General features: G+C 44.8%; 1 long non-coding RNA gene across 1 annotated transcript; it reads left to right on the top strand.

Annotated features, from left to right (window-relative positions):
- Positions 1-2190: 2190 nt before the first annotated feature.
- Positions 2191-7049, top strand: LOC115352445. The gene is made up of 4 exons (XR_003927156.1): positions 2191-2355; positions 3819-3969; positions 6099-6420; positions 6606-7049. It is a non-coding gene; the product is annotated as an uncharacterized LOC115352445 (long non-coding RNA).
- The last annotated feature ends 2077 nt before the right edge of the window (positions 7050-9126 follow it).

Below are 9126 nucleotides of genomic sequence, written 5' to 3'. Positions count from 1 at the left end.
CGTTCTGGCTTTCCGCTTGCTGACAATAAGAGCACATTCATATATGAGGATACATTTAATCTAATGATGTTATAAATGTAACAAGAATAAAGTTCTATAATAAGAAATGTTATTGTAATACTTGTGTTTACAGTTTGGATACTATACGGCATTCAGCTGGATTCTTTCTTTGCATGTTCGTTGCTTAAATCACCTAATTGCCATGTTTTACTTTAAATTGCCGAGTACAGAGAAGTTTTATTTAGTGTTATAACCTCATTTCACAGAGGGTTTGGGTTTTTTATAAGAGTTTTGTCACTTATATTGCTCATTATGAGTCTTTCAGGGTCTGCCATTTTAACGTTTTATTTGTACCAATTATGGCTGAACCTATAAAGTAACAGTTAAAAACTGTTCTTTAAAAATAAAGAGAAAATCACAGATTTGGTCAGCAGCAGGAACTTATTTAAGTCACTAAAGGCATGTCTGGAAGCTTGAGAGTGGAAAGCCAGAAGTGGCTGGAGAGCTACCAAACAAAGCACAGAAATGATGGGAGACTTACAAGAAAGGGATGTCCCTTTTGGGGAAGCTGTTCCGCTTGAAGAACCCCCTCAACAAAATTTCTAAGGTTATCAAAAATAAAATAACGTGCATGCTCTGAAGGAAAGAGAGATTAGGACTGGTTCTTCCTTACTAGCTTGCCAGCAGGACACAGTACTGCTGCCCACCTTCCAGCTGGAGACTTGCAGAAATCCTATAAAGCTCCACTCTGACTAGTCAGTAGTTAAAAGACCGCTTCCCGGGCTTTGTGTTTGTGGTTTAACCCCAGCCAGCAACTAAGCACCACGCAGCCACTCGCTCATTCCTCTCTGTTCCCAGCAGGATGGAGAGGAGAACTGGGGAAAAAGAAAAAAGTAAAACTCGTGGGTTGAGATAAGAACGTTTTAATAACTAAAATAAAAGATAACAATAATAAAAATATAATAATTGTAATGAAAAGGAATATAACAAGAGAGAGAAATAAATCCCAAGAAAATACGTGATGCACAATGCAATTGCTCATCACCCACTGACTGATGCTCAAACAGCGATCCACCCCTCCTGGCCAACTGCCCCCAGTTTATATACTGAGCATGACGTTCTATGGTATGGAATATCCCTCTGGCTAGTTCGGGCCAGCTGTCCTGGCCATGCTCCCTCCCAGCTTCTTGTGCGCCTGCTTGCTGGCAGAGCACGGGAAACGGAAAAGTCCTTAATTTAGGATAAGCACTACTTAACAAACATCAGCGTTTTATCAACATTATTCTCACACTAAATCCAAACCATGCTGTACCAGCTACTAGGAGAAAATTAACTCTATCCGAGCTGAAACCAGGACAGCGTTTTACCACCTGTAGCGGTTTCCCTCCCAATGAAACAACTACCTGACAGATCTGATTTGGACTCAGGTGTCCTCGCACCTCAGCACCCTTCCTTTCTTCCCCAAGTCTCCAGGGCTTGGTCTCTCCCTCCCAGAGACCTGGACCCGACTCCCTCACCAGGAGCATGCTGATGTGAGAAAAGCCGTGCAACAAGGCATTGCTCGTGAAGGAAACTGAAATTCTGTGAAACTGCTTTCTTCAGCATGTACTGGTCTGTTTCTAAATGACAGCGTCTTGAGTCTTTATTAGTGATGTAAATAATTGACCTGGATGTCATGCCATTATTCTTCTGGGTTTTTTAATTAAACAAAATGAAAATCTTTCCGGGACATGTGGTTGCAATTTTCAAGAGTCCTGTTCTAACCATGTTCTGATTTACTTTATTTTCACACAGACACGTGTTCCTCGAAGCCGTACGTTTCTCTGAATAAAGGCAGCAGGCTACATGCTTTCTTATCCATCACAGGCCTTTGCCACCAAGATAACCAGCCTCTCACTGTGAATATATTATTATTTATCTAATATGCTATTATATTATTAAGAAAACTTAGCGGTGGAACAGGACCGAAAGAGGTGAGCAGACCCGAGCGAGGGAGGAGGAGGCAAAGGTCGGTAGCTCCGCGCACCGGGCTGCGATGCCAGGCTGGGGAGGGCAGAGAGATTTTACTCCCTGTACCGGCCCCGGGGTCTCGCTGCGGGGGGGTGGGATACCGTGGGGACAGGGGAGGTGGCTGGGTCTGCTGGGACAGGGGGGCTGGCTGTCCCTGCCGCCTGCGCCGTGTGCCGCGATGCCACTAGATGTCCCTTGTCACCCGAGCGAGGGGGGCGGCTCCTCCCCGTCCCTGCGCGGCGGGGGTACGGGACGCGGAGCTGGAGAGGCGGCGGTGTTCGGAGCGTTAAATACGGAGAGGGGTCGTGTCTGCCTTAAGGAAAAAGTCTTCTGTTCGCCTGCGGGGTAATGGCGTGGGTAGCAAGGAGAAAGTTACTTCTGCAGCCTCTTCTCTCTGAATTTCCCTTACTCCGCGGTAGGGAGGTGTTTGCTCTGAAGGGCTCTTTCCACCAGGGCCAGTCAAAATTTCCCGGTGAAAAGAAGTCGCACTAGGAAATGCTGGTTTGGTAGCCTAACGCCGTGGCTTTGGCTAACTTTTGCCAGCTCTGACACAGGCTTGCGCGGTACAAGGTGGTGTCTGCGTCAGCGGAGCTGGTGGGGAAGGGGGGCAAGTACCTGTGGGCTTTCCTTGTGCCTTCTTAGTGATCTTGCCATTTTAGGCATATTTATATTGAAAAAGGCCAGAAAAAGAGGTCAATTCTGTGAAGAGCTGCTGGACCTAAAGCACTTTCTACTAGCTGGGGGCGCGGGGGAAGAAATCATATTGGGGGAAAGAAATTGTTCTCAATCTGGTTCAGACAGAAGCCAAAGAATTAATAAATAAAGCTTTCCTCCTCTTTGCAGGCTGCTGGGGGGCAGGAGACCCCCTGCTTCGTGCGAGTTGGGAGAGCTGGAGTTGGCCATCGGCCACCCAGCAGGGACCCAGCCCTGTGGGGACAGCAGAAGCCACGTGCCAGGCTCCTGAGGGTGGTCCCCAGGGCCACCTCTCCCCTTCCCTGGGGATCATCCCAGGTTCAGCCCCTCCATCTCACTGGTGTAGCAGTAGCCACAAAGGCTCAGTGTGCCGCTACAGAGAGGGGAAAGGGCTGGTGGGAGAGGGAGCAGCCTCTGAGGGAGGTGGGCTGGTGGAGGCACGTGGCGTGGAGCAAACAGAGCTAAGGGTCTGCAAGCTCTTGGAGACAGTGCCTAAGGGGGCACAGGGAAACCTCCCAAACCCGCTTCCACCCGGCCTCCCAAAACCTCTCCTTACGCTTCCCAGCCCCTGTGTCACCCAGCCCCACGTGGAGCCCACGCTGCTTGGCCATACGGTTTGTGTTTCCATGTGGCTTGCCCATCCCTCCAGCCAGCTGTGCTGGTCCTGCCATGCTGGGGGTCCTCCTGTCCCTCCAGACCAGTTTGGCAGCTGGGCTAGGAGGACAGCCGCCAGCAATGGGAGTCTGCCAGCCTCTCCTGCAGTTCTTTAAGAGTTAACTCCTCCCTGTGCCCTAGACCCGTGGCCATGTTTTCACTAGCGTGGAAGCTGCGTTTCCATATGTCCCTAGCTCCCATGGCTGGCACCTTGGCGCGGACATCTGCGCTGCTCGGCATGCCCGTGCCCTTGCAAAGACTCGCCTGAACTTGTGTTGGGCAACTTCTCCTGGTCCCCTGCGGTGCCTCCTGCACATACCACCGCCGCATGCGGAGTGGGGTCTGCGTGCCCCTAAACCGCCCTGAACGCAGCTCTGCCGGCTTATCTGCCCAGACGATATCTAGCATGTTATTAACATTTCTGAAATATAAGTAATAATTGACTGTAATCTGTTTCTTAGGATGTGCTGCTGCGGTGCGTGGTTGCACGAGCCGAGTTGTTGTGTATTCAGGGTCATATCTGCCCGCCTGAATGGCAGAAATGAAGCATTTGCTGCTTTCTACTTCATTTAAACCTGTGGGAGCCTGTAGCGCTCATCCTCGTACACCAAGGTATCCACGTGTGCCGCTTGCCAATCGGGGACTTCTTCACCAAGTAATGTCTGAGCAAATCTCTTAATAACAGAGGGACTACACACAGATTATTGTGATCATAATTTGGCCGACATAGCTTTTATTACTAATGGTGATGCTGGAGATGGAAAACCCAGCTTGATTCTCAGATCCCTGCTGGAAAGTAATAAAATAAAGAGGAACAAAATCTGTGAGTGTATTTGCTAGCAAACCTTTGAAAAACACAAAAGTGGAACCCTGCCAATGTTATTGCTGGCAATTTTTCAGAGCAGAGCCTCATTCCGAGGTAGGATTAGAAGTGGAAGTGCATTTTGTGTCTCTGACATTAGTATCATGTTGTTGCGTACAAATGGAGGCTTTTCAGTCATTTGACATCATTGTTGGTTTCTATTGTAATTATTGTGTGCTGGTCTTACACCTTCAGAGTATTTTTTAACATCTTCCAATAATAGAGTAATTAGAAAAAAACTTCAGACATCGTTAAAAAAAGTGTCTGTTTTGCTAATGCAAAGAACTGACAAAAGAACGGCTTCAGTGGAAGTGCTCTTATAAAAATGGAGCGGTCTTGTCGTTTTTCTTTGTTGAGAACATTGGTGAAGGGAGGCTGGCTTTTACGTAGTCTCTTTTGTTCTTCCCTGGGCAATGGCAGAACTCGCAGCTAAATTCTGGTGGCAGAAAATTCTCCTCTGGTGGTAGCCGAGAATGATATAATATCATGTATAATCATAACAAAAAACCAAACAAAATCCCTAACCCATAGCTTTGATTTTGAATACCAGAATGAGCCTTCAGTACTAAGAAATGAGCCTGCAGTACTAAGAATACAGAAAAAGCTATTAAATTTTTTTAAACCTAAAAAGAGCCACTTGATACAATCAGTAGCAAATAAAAGAGGAATGTAAATGTAATTTTAAATTATTTATTTCGCTCCCTCTCTTTTTTCATGTTAATATCTCCTTGGCTCCTAGTTCAGAACCACACACTAATTATAAATGTAAGAAAACCTAACTTTTTACCGTGCTAATTAAACTGTATGTCACATAGACATTTGGGGAGAATTTCCCATGCTTTCCAGTGTGAATGGAAGGAAAGAGCAGCGGTGCTCACTTTAAACTGGATTTTTTTCTAGTACCTTGCAAAAAGGCTTCATTGTATTTTGATTAATCCATGCTTGGTCCACCTCGGATGTTTCCATGGAAACAGAATTTTTTTCCTTGATGGCAACTGTTAGGCTCGGGAAGGCTCCTCACTGCACAAAACCACTCCAGCTTCTAAAGAACTACTTGTTGGAAATTTAATGTGCATAAACAAAACTCCCAAATTCCTCCTTAGTATTATTGTTGTCAATGCTAATAGAGAACTGTTTTCTTAATGATACACAGTGGTGCCTTTTCACTCCACAAGAAAATAGAATAACAGTATTCTTTCCATTGCAAGAGAGCACTTTTCCTGGTCCAGAAAAAATTAGCCGGCAAACCTTCCAAATTAAATTTTAAGAGTTCTGATGTTTGAATATTATTTAGTTCTGGATCCAAATAATTAGGCTTAATGGCTGTTAAAATTTAATTAATCTTGTTTTGCAGATTGGCAATAATTTGAACAAATTATTCTTGCGTGCCACAATTTGGGTTATGGAGTTCGGGGTTTTGGAAGATTTGGTTTTGGTTTCTTTTTCCCCCCCCAAATTAAAAAATACTCTCTTAATGTATGCTACCGTGATATTTGGAATAGGTTTTGAAAATCAACCAACAGAGGGAGCATTTGTGTGGTATTACTAATTTAACCAAGTGGTTGGAAACATGACCATCATTTCTCCCAGTATTTTTGGACAGCATATTTGTTGTGTAAAATTATTAGAATTCTTGACCATTGATAAAAATAGAAAATGTTTTGGTTTGGAGTGGTTTAGTTTTAAAAAAATCCAATCTTAACTTTTGCTGACAGTGCAAGTAGTTATTTTAAATTGATTGTCAGGTTTATTGTTTGGAAAACTAGAAGGTTTAGACCACAAGGTATTTATTATTTTGGTTAAAATGTAATTATTGGTTAAAAATACATTGAGGAAAACAGTTTAAAGACCTCTAATTTATATTTGCCTTCTATTACAGTGACATTTAGGAGTGCCACCCAGACTTCAAGATCCCATCATACAAGAGTCCATAAAAATACAGAATGTAAATATTTTTATTACAAAAATGCCCTGACACAAGCGGTTGTATAAGTCAGGGCAGAAGAGAAAAAAAAAACCCTATTGATTTGTTCATAATTTTTTTGTTTCATCTTTGTTCATCATGGCAGGGAATCTGCCAAATGGAAGAAGGAAAATCACTTTGAGAGCAAAACACAGTTTCAAACTTCTTCCAAGGACATACTGAAAACAGAAATTCTATATCAAGCTAGAGAAAAAAGCAGAAGCTTCAGTATTTTTTGGTACGTCTTTTATGTGTTCACTATTAGAATCTGTTTAATAATAATAATAATAATAATAATAATGATCATAATAATGATAATTTTTTTGCACCCTATGCTCTACCCTAATCTTTCCTCTTAAGCTTTTGGGGCACTGTTACTTTTAGCTACTATAACTGCGCTCCGTAATACTTCTCTATTGTCAGCACAAGGTGTGAAGGGACTGCTGCTCTTCGAAACGTCTCAGCAGATTGGAGTCAGGTACCTGACTGAATGACATGGGAAGCTGTGCAACACTTTAGAACAGGACAGAAAAGTGAAATAACTGGCGACACCAGGGCCTGGCTGCAACTACATGAGTGAAACTTGAAGAGGAATCTTGCCTGGGAAATGTGATAATGCCCAAAGTGGTCATGGAGTCAGGATCTGGTGGTGACGTACCACAAGCTTGACTTTGGAGAACTGTGCTGCCCAAAGCCCAGGGTTTCTTTGAAGAGAATATTTCTCCTTTGTAAGTGCTTTGATGAGCACTCATTTTGAACCTCATGAGAATCATGTGGTAGATACTTGGAATTAGTAAGACTGTCTAGTTAATAAGATCTTTTTTTCTTGATATTGCTTTCCCTGCTGATTAAATTGGGATGTAACTATTTGTTTTGTCATTTGTCCTACCCCCTAGAATGAGTGACACCAGGAACCTGCGGTGTCTCAGGCTCCTGGGGACAGGAAGACACAGAATGATATTAATGGCATTAACACCACCTTAAAATTAAGTGGGGAGCGGTACAGTCTGCAGCACTGCCATGCGCGGCAGAGGGAGAACCCTATTTATACGCCAGCAGGCTATTCTGGGTGTGCTAACGCTGGGAGTGAGCAGCTGTGAGAAAAACAGAGAATAAGTGATAGTACACTCTGAAATGGAAATCATAGCGGAGTGCCATATGTGTTGACTAAGTAGTACCGCCAGCGCCCTCGTTTCAGTGCTCTGAAGAGGTAGCTTCCAACTTGCTTGATGAATTTTCACAAAATTGCTATGCCACACAGCAATCTCCAGAAGTCTCTGGAAACGCAGCCGTTCTGACCCATACACGGCACATGGGACAACACTGGTCAGCAAAATTCAGTCTTGAACGCCGCTGGAAGGCCAGGCAAGACCTGAAGTATTTGCCTTCCTCATTGCAGACCTCATTAACAAATGTACATACTATCCCTTGGGAATGCAGTTTCCTAATCATGAGGTTCTTACGTGAGCACCATGCAGATGGACTCATGCTTGCAGGACTCACGCATTGCAATGTTTACCTTCACCTCTTAAAGCTTAAAAACAAATATGAGAACAGAATATGTATTCCCTTGACAAGGCTGCTTTTCCACACGGTTTGGTTATTTATTTTCCTACCGTGACACTGGTTATTATCAATAGTTTCCTTTCAGTTTTGTTCACGGGCTCTTTAAAGATTTGAGAAGCTCCTGTGAGTCCGTGTCTGCCCGTGCAATGGAGTAACTCCTGCCGAGCCGTGGACACAGCAGAAATGCTGCTGCAGCACTGATATGTAGCCAAGAGCAAGCCAGGACTTGTGTTAGTGGGGACCTGGGGTGGACTTACTAAAATTTTTGAGTGAAGCAGGCTCTATTTATGCTTGTAAATAGAAGCCAGACTGTGAAAAGGAATTAGGGCTCTGCTACAGCCTCATCTCTCAAACTGCTCTGCACTTAGCATGGCAAAGCCTTGAAAATCCAGTGTTTCTTGAATACTCTGGCTCTATCGCAGGCGCTAAGCCCTTCTCAGCACGGCAGCTCCGGGCGCTGGCTCGGAGGCACTTACGCAGTCCTGGATGCAGCCGCGGCCGTGCATCCGTCCCGGCACGGCCTCCCGCGTCGCCTGGAGAGCCGGCGGCACATGCCGCAGCCCTGTGGCAGCCGTGGCCCCGCTCCTGCTTCCCTCCTCCTTCCTCCCCCCCGCAAATCCCGGCAGAAATCGCTCCTCAGACCAGGCATTGCTCCCAGGGCATCTGAGGGCTCCATCCTTTCTGCACGTGCATTGCTTTGCCGGCGTGCCTGGTGGTGTCTCAAAAACGCCACCGTGCTTTCTGTTATTTCCCTGCCCCAAAAGCCTGGGAGCACGTGGACATACCCCCTGCCTCCACGCTCAGGACCCTGGAGTGACCTAGGCCAGAAGGTATTTGACAGCTTTAGTATTCCCCACCTGCCATCTTCATTAATACTCATTGTCTAGCTCAGGTTCATGTACTTGTGCATAACAGCAAATTGTGCATCTAATATCAGAGGTTTTTTCCCAGTAACTCTAGTGTTTAATTAACCCTGGCAGTTTTGCTGTTTATTAGCTTCTCAAAAAATATGGGCATTTGTCTTGTGGGGAACACCAGGTGGATGCCAGGGGAACTCATCCTGTCAATTTATTCTTCTGGATTATTTGAAAGAAAAATCAAACAATTTTGTGGTTTGGTTGCAGAATAAGGTGTGGGTCAGAAGCAACCAAGTCCTATTTTCAAAACTGAGATGTCTAAAGATGTCTGACTCTGTGTCTCAGTGAAAATCCCTGGGAATCAGGTACATAGTCAAATTTCTAACAAATACGAGGATCTAATGGTGCTGTGAGCAACCCAAGAGATTTCCAATTCTGTAATCAGTTTAGGCATCCAAATCCCACTGATAGTCAAGGTTGTGTGTCTTACCACGGCTGTTTAAAGGTCAAGCTTAAAGGTT

This window comes from Aquila chrysaetos, chromosome 17 (genome assembly GCF_900496995.4).
Source record: "Aquila chrysaetos chrysaetos chromosome 17, bAquChr1.4, whole genome shotgun sequence".
Classification (NCBI taxonomy): Eukaryota; Metazoa; Chordata; class Aves; order Accipitriformes; family Accipitridae; genus Aquila; species Aquila chrysaetos.
Note: the sequence above shows the minus strand (reverse complement) of the source record. Positions and strands in the feature narration are given on the sequence as shown.